This window comes from Aethina tumida, chromosome 6, assembly GCF_024364675.1.
Source record: "Aethina tumida isolate Nest 87 chromosome 6, icAetTumi1.1, whole genome shotgun sequence".
NCBI lineage: Eukaryota > Metazoa > Arthropoda > Insecta > Coleoptera > Nitidulidae > Aethina > Aethina tumida.
Window position 1 is genome coordinate 13238831 of NC_065440.1, and position 14149 is coordinate 13252979.

Consider the following 14149-nt stretch of genomic DNA (forward strand, 5'->3'; position numbering starts at 1 on the left):
AATTTCATTGAAAGCTTTCCAAATTTATTACATTTACCATTTAAAAAGCTTTTTTAGAAGTTTGATAACCTGTTGTCCCAACGTGCGACGCCCCATACAAATATAATGAAACAAAGAGCCGACGAAAACGATAAAATAATGAAACGATCAAACACCAGTTCTTGTCGCAGTTCGGAATGTTCGGCGGCACGGCGTGCCGGGGGGAGGCGTTGAATAAATTAGTTTGGGAAAGTTTTTTGTGAATCGGGTTGCAACGAAATGCGGGGAGGATAAAACGGCGCGTATCAACTTCGGAACATCCAATATAAGATGTAACAAGTTTGCGTCGAATCATTTCGAATAATATCGGGTTTCGACGGAACTTTCAAAGTGGCGAGAAGTAGCAGGCAAGAAAAAAAAAAAATAATAAAATAAAACGAAACGCCCCAGCTTCAAAGGGACCCGCAGATGTTTTATCATGGAAGTGCTAATAGCAATGCTTGTGGATAAAGGCCCCGTGCGATATTAACTCGATATTTGATGACGACGTCTTCGAAAGGGAATCGAACAGGTGAGTGTTCCTCCTGCTGGCAGGTTCCGGAAATTCGCCGACATCAAAGGTCCCGTCGGTTTTTCGGGCGAATCAAAACTGAACCTTTGATCGGAAATTGAATGAGATAAAAAGTCCAAAAGTGCATTAAGCACTCGTCGGAATTGAACGCCTGGAGTGAGGGAGGAGAAAGAGATTTCATCGTTAATATAACGTATGTATTTAAATTTTATGGAATAAGGACGTTCCAACAAGGAATTTATTTAGTTGGAGCTGGAGGAGTTTTATGAACTCCCGACGAAATCCGGACGCGAGCACCGGAAACATTTTAAAACATTCAAATTTCGAGATTTAACGTCTGAATGGCTTGCAGATTATTTCTTTCACCTACCGAATGCACAGCTCTCAGATATTGCCACTTTTCCTTTAAAGCAAACGGACGTAATCCGAATGTAAACGAGACAGTTAAATCATAATATCGAATCGATTCGCTCACATTGTACAAATTGCGAATATTTTCGTGCCTCAAAAGCAGAATGAGATCTTTATTTCGAATTGAGTAAGTGAAGTACTACTTCTGTTAATCAGTTCAGAAGAGTCAAATTCAATTTGGATTTGTATTGATTGAACGAAGAATATAAATCTCATTTAAGCAGGAAGAAGGAATTCATAAAAATAATAGTTAATGAAACACGAAGTCACATGTACAAGAAACAGTTCAGCATAAAGATGGCTTCCTTAACAAGGAACATTTAGGAGGCCAACCGTAGCTTTTTAAACTTCTCATTATAATTAAATCCTCGTGCATTCTCATGTTTTACCATTCGCCAATCATCCCCCGTTTTCCTGGAGGTCCGTACGTCACAAATTCCACCCTCAAAATCAATTAATTCAAGTCCCGAAAACAACAGCGTTCCAGCCTGTCGCCAAAAATATTCCGGAGCCTTTGAAATATGCAAAACAAACCACATTCATAAAACAGCCACCGCAAAATGCCAAACTCGGAACAATTTAGTCGGTGCCCGCTCCAGGTAACGAGATACTAAACCTTGACGTACCTAATAAGTAAGCTAGAGGATAATGTTCACTTTTCATTAACTATTCCGCCGTTTAAACGTTCATCCTCGGGGATAATGCCGCGAAATATCTGGTTTCTTGCCGGATTAAATACTCGAAATTGCATGCGGTGTCTTTTGTGTATTCAACGATAGTTTCGCCATCTTACTCCAGCCACTGTGCCGCATTTGACGTTCAATTTCGGACCGGAATCGGTTACACAGTTTTAACGAGATTCATGTTTTTTTTTTCTTTGCGATGAATCTGGCGAAAGAACACGACCCACCCACCCTCACTTACTTTACACACAATTTCAATTTGCCCGGGCCTGCGTAATTTTCATGCATTTATATTGAAACGATTCCTCCCCGTGCCGGTGGAAAATTGCAAGTCGACAGATTTAAGCCGGGGCGTAAAAAATAATAAAATGGCGGCGAAGTGGAATTTAAATTTTGATGTTGTCGATTCCCTAATCGAAAATTACTCTTTGCAGTTACTATAAATATTAAAACGGTGAAAAACTGGATATTAACAATAATAGATTCCTTCTTCTAAGTCATCTATGCTATAAAAATTACCAATGACATCTGGTGTTTTAGAGCATAACTTTGATGTAGATAACCACCACTACACCTAAATGTTTTGGCTAGAGTAGGCAACTAACATTGCAGCAATATTAGGAAGGCAATTTTTTAAATACAAATTTATTGGTTGGGGAAGTTATAAAGTACAACCTGAAAGTTAATCGGACAAATACAATGTATAAACTATCTTCTAGACATTGATTACACAGGATGCCAATTTTAAGGTCATTGTTTTGTCAACCTTAACCTATCAGTTAATGTCTAGGAGGTTTTTTGACCTACTAAGTCCTTTATGTAAATTAAAAACTGACACAAACTGAATATTAGCTGAACATTATCACTAATAGAGTCATTTTTCTAATTAATTTTTACTAAAACAACTACCAACGACATCTGGTATATAATAACATAATTTTTGAGTAGTTAATCCCCTTTGCATCTAAAGTTTTTGACTAGAGTATGCAACTCACAATGCAACAATATTAACCAGGCAATTTTTTAAAAATTCGTTGGTGGGTGAAGTCACAAAGCACAGCCTGAAAGTTGGCCGAACAAATACAATGTTAAAACTATTCACTAGACATTAATTAAACAGGATGCCAATTTAAGGTCATTGTTTCGTCAAATTTAACCTATCAGTTAATGACTAGAAGGTTTTTTTGACCTACTAAGTCCTTTATGTAAATTAAAAACTGGCACAAACTAAATATTAGCTGAACATTATCACTAATAGAGTCATTTTTCTAAGTAATTTTTACTAAAACAACTACCAACGACATCTGGTATATAATAACATAATTTTTGAGTAGATAACCCCCTTTGCATCTAAACTTTTTGGCTAGAGTAGGCAACTCACAATGCAACAATATTGGCCAGGCAATTTTTTAAAAATTCGTTGGTTGGTGAAGTCACAAAGCACAGCCTGAAAGTTGACTGAACAAATACAATATTAAAACTATTCACTAGACATTAATTAAACAGGATGCCAATTTAAGGTCATTGTTTCGTGTAACTTAATCTAAGTAATTTTTACCATAACATCAACGACATCTAATACAAAATAGCAGAAGTTTTGGGTAGATAACCACTTTTACACCTAAATTTTTTGACCAGAATAGGCAACTAACATAACAACAATGCACAATTTGACTCGGTTACCCACATTTAACGAAATTCAATTTTTTATGTGAAGTTGTGAAGAAACGTCCCCCATACACCCTTACTTACTTTACACACAATTTCAATTTGCCCGGGCCCACGTAATTTTCATGCATTTATATTGAAATGATTCTTCCTCGTGTCGGTGAAAATTGCAACTAGACGGATTTAAGCTGGGACGTAAAAAAATGAGGGATGGAGATTTTAAATTTTGCTATTGTCGATTCTGTAATCGAAAATTATACTTTACGGTTATGTGAAATATTAAAAGGTTGTTCATATTAACATGTATTACGTTTTGAATATTTGATGATTCAATTTTGTACGGGCCCAGATGTAATCCAACTTCCGCTGCACAACTTTTGTATTTTGTATCAAAATTTTTTGATAAAAACACGGCGTAACCTGTTTACCTGCATGCCGTAATATAATAATAATGCCTGTTATAATTATTTCAAACAAAATGAGTAATTAAATATAACAAAACCGTAACGTATATTGACAAATTATAATTTAATGCTGCCAGAATTTCGATTTGGTGTTTGCACACACACAAATCAGTTATTTGCATTTAATTATATAAAATCGCAAATTGTTGTTTAAATAAATCGTGCAGCCGTGTAATCAAACACGCCGATAATCCGGACCGCAAACAGGGCCGTCAAAAAGAAAATCGCATCCAACTTCCCACCCACGGAAACAAAGATTAACACAGATATAATAGTCTCAACTGTCTCACTTTCGAACCCGTCTCAAGCGATCCGGTAATCCTCCAGGCAGTTAAATCATTACGGGGAGCGCATTTATCACACTGCCTTCTGACTATTCGTCTTCGCTCAGATATCTGTCTCCGGGCTCTCTTAGATTGCTCGAGTCGCAGATGCACTCCGCTCACTCGGTGCACTTATCTAAAACGCAACGGAAACGTGCACAAACCGGATATTAATTGGACACGAAAGATTACGAACGACGGCTGGCGCAGCCAGCAGCGGCTTAAGATGCAGACGTCTTAATAAACCGCAGCTATATTAGAAATGTTAATTAATTTACTATCGGTGGTTTTGTGATTTGCCCAAGCTGGAAATTAATCTGGCACCAACAGTAACAGATTTCTTCTTTTAAGTAATCTGTACTACCGGCGACATCTGGTTTATAATAGCACAACGTTTAAATTAGGCAACTAACCCTACAATCATGTTTTGTGTCATATTTTTATTACTTGTTAGTTGATCAAAAACTAAATAGAAAGGTTTCTTTGAGGACATAAATAGCACTGTTTGAAAACTCATTGTTTCGTGCGACTAATGACCACCGTTGTCTCGTATTAAGGTTAATTGAAGGTGGCTGGAATAGGCAACTAACAATGCATAATTAATTTTCGCCAAAAAATAAAAACATCCATTAAACACAGAATACAAATGATGTGAATTTGGAATCATTGTTTCGAGTAAGTAATTAATGACTGTAAATACAAAATGATTATTGGCACAAACTGAACTACAATAGATATTAACAATGTTTTAAGGCTCCACACTACATCTAGTATCAACTGTCAATGACACCTGTTATACAATAGCACAACTTCCAGGTAGATAACCATGTTTGCACAGAAATTTTTTGGCCCGATTAGGCAACCAACGAAGCAGTAACGTTGCGAAGGCAATTTTTCAAAAAATCGTTAGCCTATGGCAATTCACAATGCACAACTTGAAAGTTGACCGAACAAACACCAAACGAAAAAACCATCCATTGGACTCAGATAACACCGGATGCGAATTTATCGTCATTGTTTCGTGCAGCTTAAGCGGCCATCAAAAATATCGAATGGTATCGGCGATTTATATTTTTTTCGGTCGACGGTTTTGTTTAATTTATCGACGCCCTTCCCGAATGGATGTTATGGTTCCGTAATGCGTTGGGGCGTTTTATAGTTTCGGATAATCGTTCCGATTGTTTTCGGCTATCCGTTGCCAAACTGTAAATCAATAAACGTTTTTTTTTTCGTGTGTGTTAAAGATAAAAGTGGACGATGAAATACTGCACGGCCTGGTCCCGCGGGAGCACCACTTACCTCCGACGTCTGACTGTTGTTCTGCAACAAAATCGTAAATTAATTTAACAAGTGACGAGCCGGGGTTGATTTTAAAGCGATTAGCTAAGCTGATAAGCTAATGTACTTGACGGAATTGGAGGAAAATTGCATTTAACAAAAGCCGTAACAACGACGATCGGTTCAAGAGTCGACGGCGACGTCGACGATACAGTACAAAAAGGAAAATTAATTAAAACAATAAAAGTTTATCCGTCCGGACTCGCTCCGAGATCAAGGCATTAAACTTGGACGGCGGAATCGAAAATTAATCGGAATGGGGGGTCAGAAACAACCCCCGTATTAACTTAATCTACTTTTATTCGAAAATTCCGGGGATTAAAAATGTCGTTTTTTGTTTTAATTTAGATCTGTAGAAATATTAGGGCAAGACATAAAATAAATGTGGTGTAATTTTCAAATTTCCTAAAGATCGAACGATTAATTCAAAAATGTGGGCGGGGCTTATGAACGTAGCTCCGCCATTATGACGTCAGTAGCTTTGTCAGACGTAATAAACGTAAACTTCATTAATAAATAAAATGGACACAATGAAATAATTTTAATTTAATTCTTATATCTTATATTTGTTTTAAAAAAATAGTTGAATTATTCATCAGTAAAATTAATATCGCATATTTAGTAATACATTAATTAAAATAAATTATTTGAAATATATAAATGTTCGATAATTAAACTTTGTTTGTATCAATGCACATTTAGAAATGTTTTAAATCAAATATAAATGTGAATACTTGTTTATTTACTTTAAAATTGAATAAAATATTGTAATTTATTCATATACTCAGTGATCATAGTTTTTTGCAGTTTAATTAAATAATTAATGACTAGAAGTATTCTGAAATTCTTTTGTAAAATGAATAATTGCACATTATCTAAATATTAACAATAATGGAAAACTTCTTTTAAGTCATCCATGGTATAAGAACTACCAACGACATCTGACATAAAATAGCATAACTTCCGAATAGATAACCAACTTTGCACTAAAATCTTTTGGTTAGACTAGGCAACCCAGAATGCATTGTGAACGTCTAAGCCACATCAATTAAATCTGACTACTTCAACTAGGCTACTGAAACTTAATTCGAAATTAATATCATAGTTTTTAAGAAAAGCCATAAATTTTCAGATTAGAAAAAACTGAATAATAAAAGGGTTAAACATATTAAGAAATTTTTTGCGAACCCCTATTGTTTTAAACATTTACTTAACGCCGTAAAGTTTTCGGACGTCCACCGTAGCCGAAAAAAACAACGGGGAAAAGTTTCGTAATTTCACGAGGGCACGTTGAAAATTTTATATTATTACAAGAAAAAGCACTCATCAACAAAAACAACAAGGAACGCCGATACCGATTCGCGACGTCACAAGAAATGGGCCGATTGTTTCCCGTAGATGTAAAACCGCTTTTCGGGGCCGTCTAAACCGGGGGAAAATTATTATAAATGATTCGAAAATCACCTGTCACAAGCAGCACCGGCATAAGTCGCAAGATATCCTGTGTCAGCCGAAATTTTTGCCGTCTGAAACGTTTCGGAGGAAATCGGGCGTGGGTGGGCGAAATCAATCATCGATTCGTCGAACGGATATTGTTTAACATCGTGTCTAATTGCGGTTTTCTGGTCGGAACATTTGTCCGGGACATTTGGCGGAAAGAAAACGGTTCTCCGGCCACAATAAGGAACGCTGAAAGCGCCGAAATTGCCTCGGTCACATGTGGTCCGCCATCGTTTAATAATCCGGTGGCAGTTAAGTAGAAATAAGTAAGTCGAATGTGGCTTTCTAGACGGTTGATGTTGTATAACGTGGCAAAAAAAAAGAAATTTGAACTCTCTTAAAAGTGAATTTTTCCATATATTATCAATCCCTATTTTATGTAATTTATTTGTAAGAACCACTAACTGTATCTACTAAACAAGCACTAAAAAAGAAATTAGTCGATGGACTTTGATAGCACAGGATAATTACTTATTAGAAACTTTCTACCACACCAATGTACTTATTTAAAATTAAAACTTGCATAAACTGGATATTAATCAAATATTAACAATATTAGAATTCTTTTTTTAAGTAATCTCTACTATAAAAACTATCAACAACATCTGGTACACAATAGCATAACTTTTGGGTAGATAATCACCTCTGCACCAAAATATTTTGGCTAGGGTAGGCAACCAACAATGCAATCATATTGACAATGTTTTAAGAATTATTTAGTTATTAAATTCACAATGGTCGGTCACATTTGATAATCCGGTGACAGTTAAGTACAAATAAGTAAGTCGAATGTGGCTTTCTCGACGGTTGATGTTGTATAACGTGGCAAAAAAAAGAAATTTGAACTCTCTTAAAAGTGAATTTTTCCATTTATTATCAATCCCTATTTTATGTAATTTATTTGTAAGAACCACTAACTGTATCTACTAAACAAGCACTAAAAAAGAAATTAGTCGATGGACATTGATAACACAGGATAATTAATTATTAGAAGTTTTCTACCGCACCAATGTACATATTTAAATTTAAAACTTGCATAAACTGGATATTAATCAAATATTAATAATATTAGAATCCTTTTTTTAAGTAATCTCTACTATAAAAACTACCAACGACATCTGGTATATAATAGCATAACTTTTGGGTAGATAACCTCCTCTGCACCAAAATATTTTGGCTAGGGTAGGCAACTAACACTGCAATCATATTGACAATGTTTTAAGAATTTTTTAGTTATTCAATTCACAATGGTCGGCCACATTTGATAATCCGGTGACAGTGAAGTAGAAATAAGTAAGTCGAATGTGGCTTTCTAGACGGTTGATATTGTATAATGTGGCAAAAAAAAAGAAATTTGAACTCTCTTAAAAGAGAATTTTTCCATATATTATCAATCTCTATTGTATGTAATTTATTTGTAGCAACCACTAAGTGTGTCTACTAAACAAGCACTAAAAAAGAAATTAGTCGATGGGCATTGATAGCACAGGATAATTAATTATTAGAAGTTTTCTACCGCACCAATTTACTTACTCAAAATTAAAACTTGCATAAACTGGATATTAATCAAATATTAACTATATTAGAATCCTCTCTACTATAAAAACTACCAACGACATCTGGTATACAATAGCATAACTTTTGGGTAGATAACCACCTCTGCACCAAAATATTTTGGCTAGGGTAGGCAACTAACACTGCAATCATATTGACAATGTTTTAAGAATTATTTAGTTATTCAATTCACAATGGTCGGTTACATTTGATAATCCGGTGACAGTTAAGTAGAAATAAGTAAGTAGTTTTCCGGACGGTTGAATGTTGCATAAGGTGGCGAAGAAGAGGAAAAAAACAAAAAGAAACCTGGATCGGGATTGTATTAATAATTCACGTCGGAAAGTCATACATCCTCAGGACACCTAATGCCTTATCAAGGATGAATCCGAGTGGGTCGAGGAAAACCGTCCCCCGGAAAATCTCGAAATTATTTATTTTCTCGCGCCCCGGTTGTTTATGCCGGGCACTTTCCCGAGATATGATACTCTATGTTTCATGCACACCATTCCCCAGATAGTTGGAACGTATAAACTAAGAAAATGATAAATTTCTTTTTTAGTTTTCCCTCCTTCCTTTTGTGTGTGTGTGTGTGTGTCTGTTCTCAGCGTCGTCCCATTTTTCCGCCGCTCCGCTGCGGTGATAAATTCCGGGCGAAATATAACTATAAACTTCAACGCTGCGCATTTACTCCGGCCGCTGATGGAGGACAAATAGACTGTGCGCTTAAAAATCGCCAATGAACATACATAATACAATGCACGATCTCGAATTTACGACGACAGCGAATAAATATATATTAACCCCGCCCGAGATTGATATACGGTTGCGTTTTTAATGGAATTTTTGATGGATTCTCTCAACCACCCACCCCCCGGGTGGCGTGGCGGATCGTTGCAATTTATGCGGATTTACATGTTGGCGGAACAAGATTGCACAAGTGCAGTTTTAACTTAAACACTGTTATTGTTATTATTCGGAGTTTTATCTAACCGGAAAAGTTTCGGACTGAAACGGCCCAAGATCAGACACCGTGGACTCTACAGTGCTTTAAAGTAAACTTTGACCCTTGTCTTAGCAACATTACGTTACTTGTATTCCAACTTGTTGTAAAACTGCTCTTGATAAAGTTGCTGTTTTAGTTTTAACCACTCAAAGTTTGTCATGTGAAGCAGACTTTAATTTACCATATACATAGGTAAGTAAATAGAGTCAGGTCCGTTTCGGATAGAGAAATCCGCAATTAAATGAACAATGGCAGGGTAACATAGATATGTTTTATTCACTTCTACTAATTGTTTGCATTAGTTGGACTGAATAATTTAGTAGCTCTTTTCATAGTTCATTTTATTATGGCCTTTGCCATCCGAAATATACTCGTTTATTAATATATATAATATATATTTAACAACAAATATTTCAAAATTATATACATGAACAAAAACTCTTCTATTTATCAATCTTTTTTATTATTTAATTTATTACATATTAATTATATTTTTTAATTAAAAAGATAAATAAAAATTGATTGAGATTATTATTCTGTACTCATTAGTCTCTTGTTTTAATTTATTTTTATATTAAACATTGGTTAAGAATAAACACTTCCTGATTAAATAGATGAATAAAAATAGATTGAGATTATTAATCTGTACTCATTAATTTCTTGCTACTATTTATTTTATTACTGACACAGTCATCCGAAATACACCCTCCAATATTTTCTTCTGCTTAAGAATAAACATTTCATGATTAAATAGATGAATAAAAATTATTATTATTCTGTACTCATTAATCTCTTATTTTTATTTATCTTATTACTGATTTTGTCATCCAAAATTCACCCCACTATATCACACATTGGTTAAGAATAAACATTTCCTGACTAAATAGATTAATAAAAAATGATTGAGATTATTAGTCTGTACTCATTAATTTCTTGTTATTATTTATTTTGTTACAGACTCCTATATTTTATTCTGCTTAAGAATAAACATTTCATGATTAAATAGATGAACAAAAATTAATTGAGATTATTATTCAGTACTCATTAATCTCTTATTTTCATTTATATTATTACAGACTTTGTCATCCTAAATTCACCCCACTATATCACACATTGGTTAAGAATAAACATTTCCTGACTAAATAGATGAATAAAAAAGATTAAGATTATCAGTCTGTACTCATTAATTCCTTGTTATTATTAATTTTGTTACTCACTTTGTCATCCGAAATACACCCTCCTCTATTTTAGTCCGCTTAAGAATAAACATTTCTTGATTAAATAGATGAATAAAAATTAATTGAGATTATTATTCTGTACTCATTAATCTCTTATTTTCATTTATATTATTACAAACTTTGTCATCCTAAATTCACCTCACTATATTACACATTGGTTAAGAATAAACATTTCCTGACTAAATAGATGAATAAAAAAGATTAAGATTATCAGTCTGTACTCATTAATTCCTTGTTGTTATTTATTTTGTTACTCACATTGTCATCCGAAATACACCCTCCTATATTTTAGTCCGCTTAAGAATAAACATTTCTTCATTAAGTAGATGAAAAAAAAAAATTAATTGAGATTATTATTCTGTACTCATTAATCTCCTATTTTTATTTATATTATTACAGACGTTGTCATCCGAAATTCACCCCATTATATCACACATTGGTTAAGAATAAACATTTCCTGACTAAATAGATGAATAAGAAAGATTGAGATTATTAGTCTGTACTTATTAATTCTTTGTTATTATTTATTTTGTTACTAACTTTGTTATCCGAAATACACCCTCCTATATTTTATTCTACTAAAGAATAAACATGATTACATAGATGAATAAAAATTAATTGAGATTATTATTCTGTACTCATTAATCTCTTATTCTTATTTATATTATTACAGACTTTGTCATTAGAATACACCCTCGTATATTTTATTCTGCTTAAGAATAAACATTTCATGATTAAATAGATGAATAAAAATTAATTGAGATTGTTATTCTGTACTCATTAATCCACTATTTTTATTTATATTATTACAGGCTTTGTCATCCGAAATTTACCCCACTATATTACACATTGGTTAAGAATGAACATTTCCTGCCTAACTAGATTAATAAAAAATGATTGATATTATTAGTCTGTACTCATTAATTTCTTGTTAGTATTTATTTTGTTACTGACTTTGTCATCCGAAATACACCCTCCTATATTTTATTCTGCTTTAGAATTTCATGATTAAAGAGATGAATAAAAATTAATTGAGATTATTCTGTAGTCATTAATCTCTTATTCTTCTTTATATTATTACTGACTACAGATATGAATAAAAATTGATTGAGATTGTTAATCCGTACTCATTAATCTTCTATTATTTATTTTATTATTTCCTTTGTTATCCGAAATAGACCCTCATATATTTTATTCTGCTTCAGAATAATGATTAAATATGTAAATAAAAATTGATTGAAATTATAAATCTGTACTCATTAATCTCTCGTTTTTATTTATTTAATTACTGACATTGTCATTCCCTGATTAAATAGATGAATAAAAATTGATTGAAATTATTATTCTGCACTCATTAATCTTCTATTACTGACTTTGTCATCCGAAATAGACCCTTCTATATTTTATTACGTTTAAGAATAAACACTTCTTAATTAAGTAGATGAATAAAATTGATTGAGATTATTAATCTGCACTCATTAGTCTTTCGTTCTTATTTATTTAATTACTGACTTTGTCATCCGAAATTCAACCGACTATATCTTACATTGGTTAAGAATAAACATTTCCTGATTAAAAACATGAATAAAAATTGATTGAGTTTATTAATCTGTATTCATTAATTTTATAACTGACTTTGTCATCCGAAATATACCCTCCTATATTTTATTCTGATTAAGAATGAATATTTCCTGAGTAAATAGATGAATGAAAATTGATTTTAATGATTAATCTGCACTCATTAGTCTCTTATTATTCATTTTATTACTGACTTTGTCATTCAAAATAGACCCTCCTATATTTTATTTCTTGTAAGAATAAACATTTCCTAATTAAATAGATAAATAAAAATTGATTGAGATTATTTAATCTGTACTCACTCATTAATCTCTTGTTATTATTCATTTTATTGCTGACTTTTTCATTCTTAATACACCACCAAATTAAAAAAAATTAAACAAAACTGTGATTTTTAATGTATAACCATCAATCGCCGAGAATTAGCGATAGAGCAAATGTGAGCTGACGTTACCCGGATCGGAACAGCGATCCGTAACGGTGTCGAGCCGAAATCCGGTAAAAAATCTACCTAATTAATTAAAACAGCAAGAAAGTTTTCTCGGGGGATGATCCGCCGTGATTAGGGCTAGGCAAATTAAAGCGGGACCCTAAAAATGGCTTCGACTCTACAACACCGATTTATCATTTAATCCGAATGATAAATTGGTCAATTTCGGGCTGCGGGTGGCCGTGGGGGGTGGCCGGTCAAAACTGAAAGGTGCGCACATGAATAAAACATGTTCCGGCGTAATTGTATAAACAGGAGATTTTCACTAAAATAAAAAGTTTTTTAATTAAAAAAACTTTCGGACCGTCGCTTAAATTTAATGTGCATTTAAAATGTACAGTTACACTTTGTCAACCGGCATTATCACCGGCCCCTCAGTTTTTGTCCCGTCCGACCGTGCCCGATCATTTATTCATCACAATAGTGGCGTGTCAAATTTAAACAAACATTCAATCTCGAATCGACATTATTATATTATATTTCTCGTTTGGCGAAACCCCGTCAATTGTGGGACTAATGAAGAGGTAAACCGGACCATTGTCGATGACAGTGTCTGTTCCGCGCCAGTTTTGACGTGTCCGATAAATACGTGCATTGTCCACGGAAACTTCCCTCCCCATAAATTCCAACAGACCGATCCCGAAATCGTCTTTTGTCCCGGAATCAGCTCAAGATTTTAATTGACATTTGTTTCCTTTTTTTATTTTCATTAATTAATGACCAATTAAAATTTATCTGTGCCAAATGAATGCAAAGTTAATTATTAATTTAATTGCAGTAATTAGTGGGTTGTTGACGTTTGCCATTAATAAATTAATTGTATGCATATAATGATCATTTAAATGTAAATATTCACAACAACTCTTTGTAACAGATTTATTGGTTATTATGTTAGCTTAGTCACAAATTAGTTTTTAAGAATCCTGAATAACCAATTTGGGACCTTTAAGTTAGGTTAGGTTAGGTTAATCTAGGTTATGACATATTAAGTTAGGTTATGTTAGACTTAATGTGGAAATTATGAACAGACGAAAAAATGAGTTCTCTCATAATTAAAAATCTTATCTACTATTGTTTCAACCTTAAATGGATAAATATTGATTATATGTATTTATATACATCATCACATCATTATTTAATGATCATTTTGATGTATATATTCATAACTCTCCTCGTGAAAGATATATTAGAAAATCTTTTTGTGTTTGTTAGTTTAATCACAAATTAGTTTTTATGAATGCTGAATAACTAATTTGGGACATTTAAGTTAGGTTAGGTTAGGGTAATCTAGGTTACGATAGGCTAAGTTAGGTTAGGTTAGACTTAAAGTGGAAATTACGTTGAAA

The 14149-nt window shown here is 33.3% G+C and overlaps 1 protein-coding gene across 4 annotated transcripts in view; it reads right to left on the reverse strand.

Annotated features, from left to right (window-relative positions):
- Positions 1-14149, reverse strand: part of LOC109605368 (TWiK family of potassium channels protein 7-like) — a 234727-nt gene that overhangs the window by 116373 nt on the left and 104205 nt on the right. For 3 of the 4 annotated variants that reach the window (XM_049968423.1, XM_049968424.1, XM_049968422.1), the window contains one exon: positions 5399-5419. The exons of the other annotated variant lie outside the window; for it this stretch is intronic. The gene's annotated coding sequence lies outside the window, so the exon portion shown is untranslated. The remainder of the gene's footprint in view (positions 1-5398; positions 5420-14149) is intronic. 4 annotated transcript variants of the gene reach the window in all.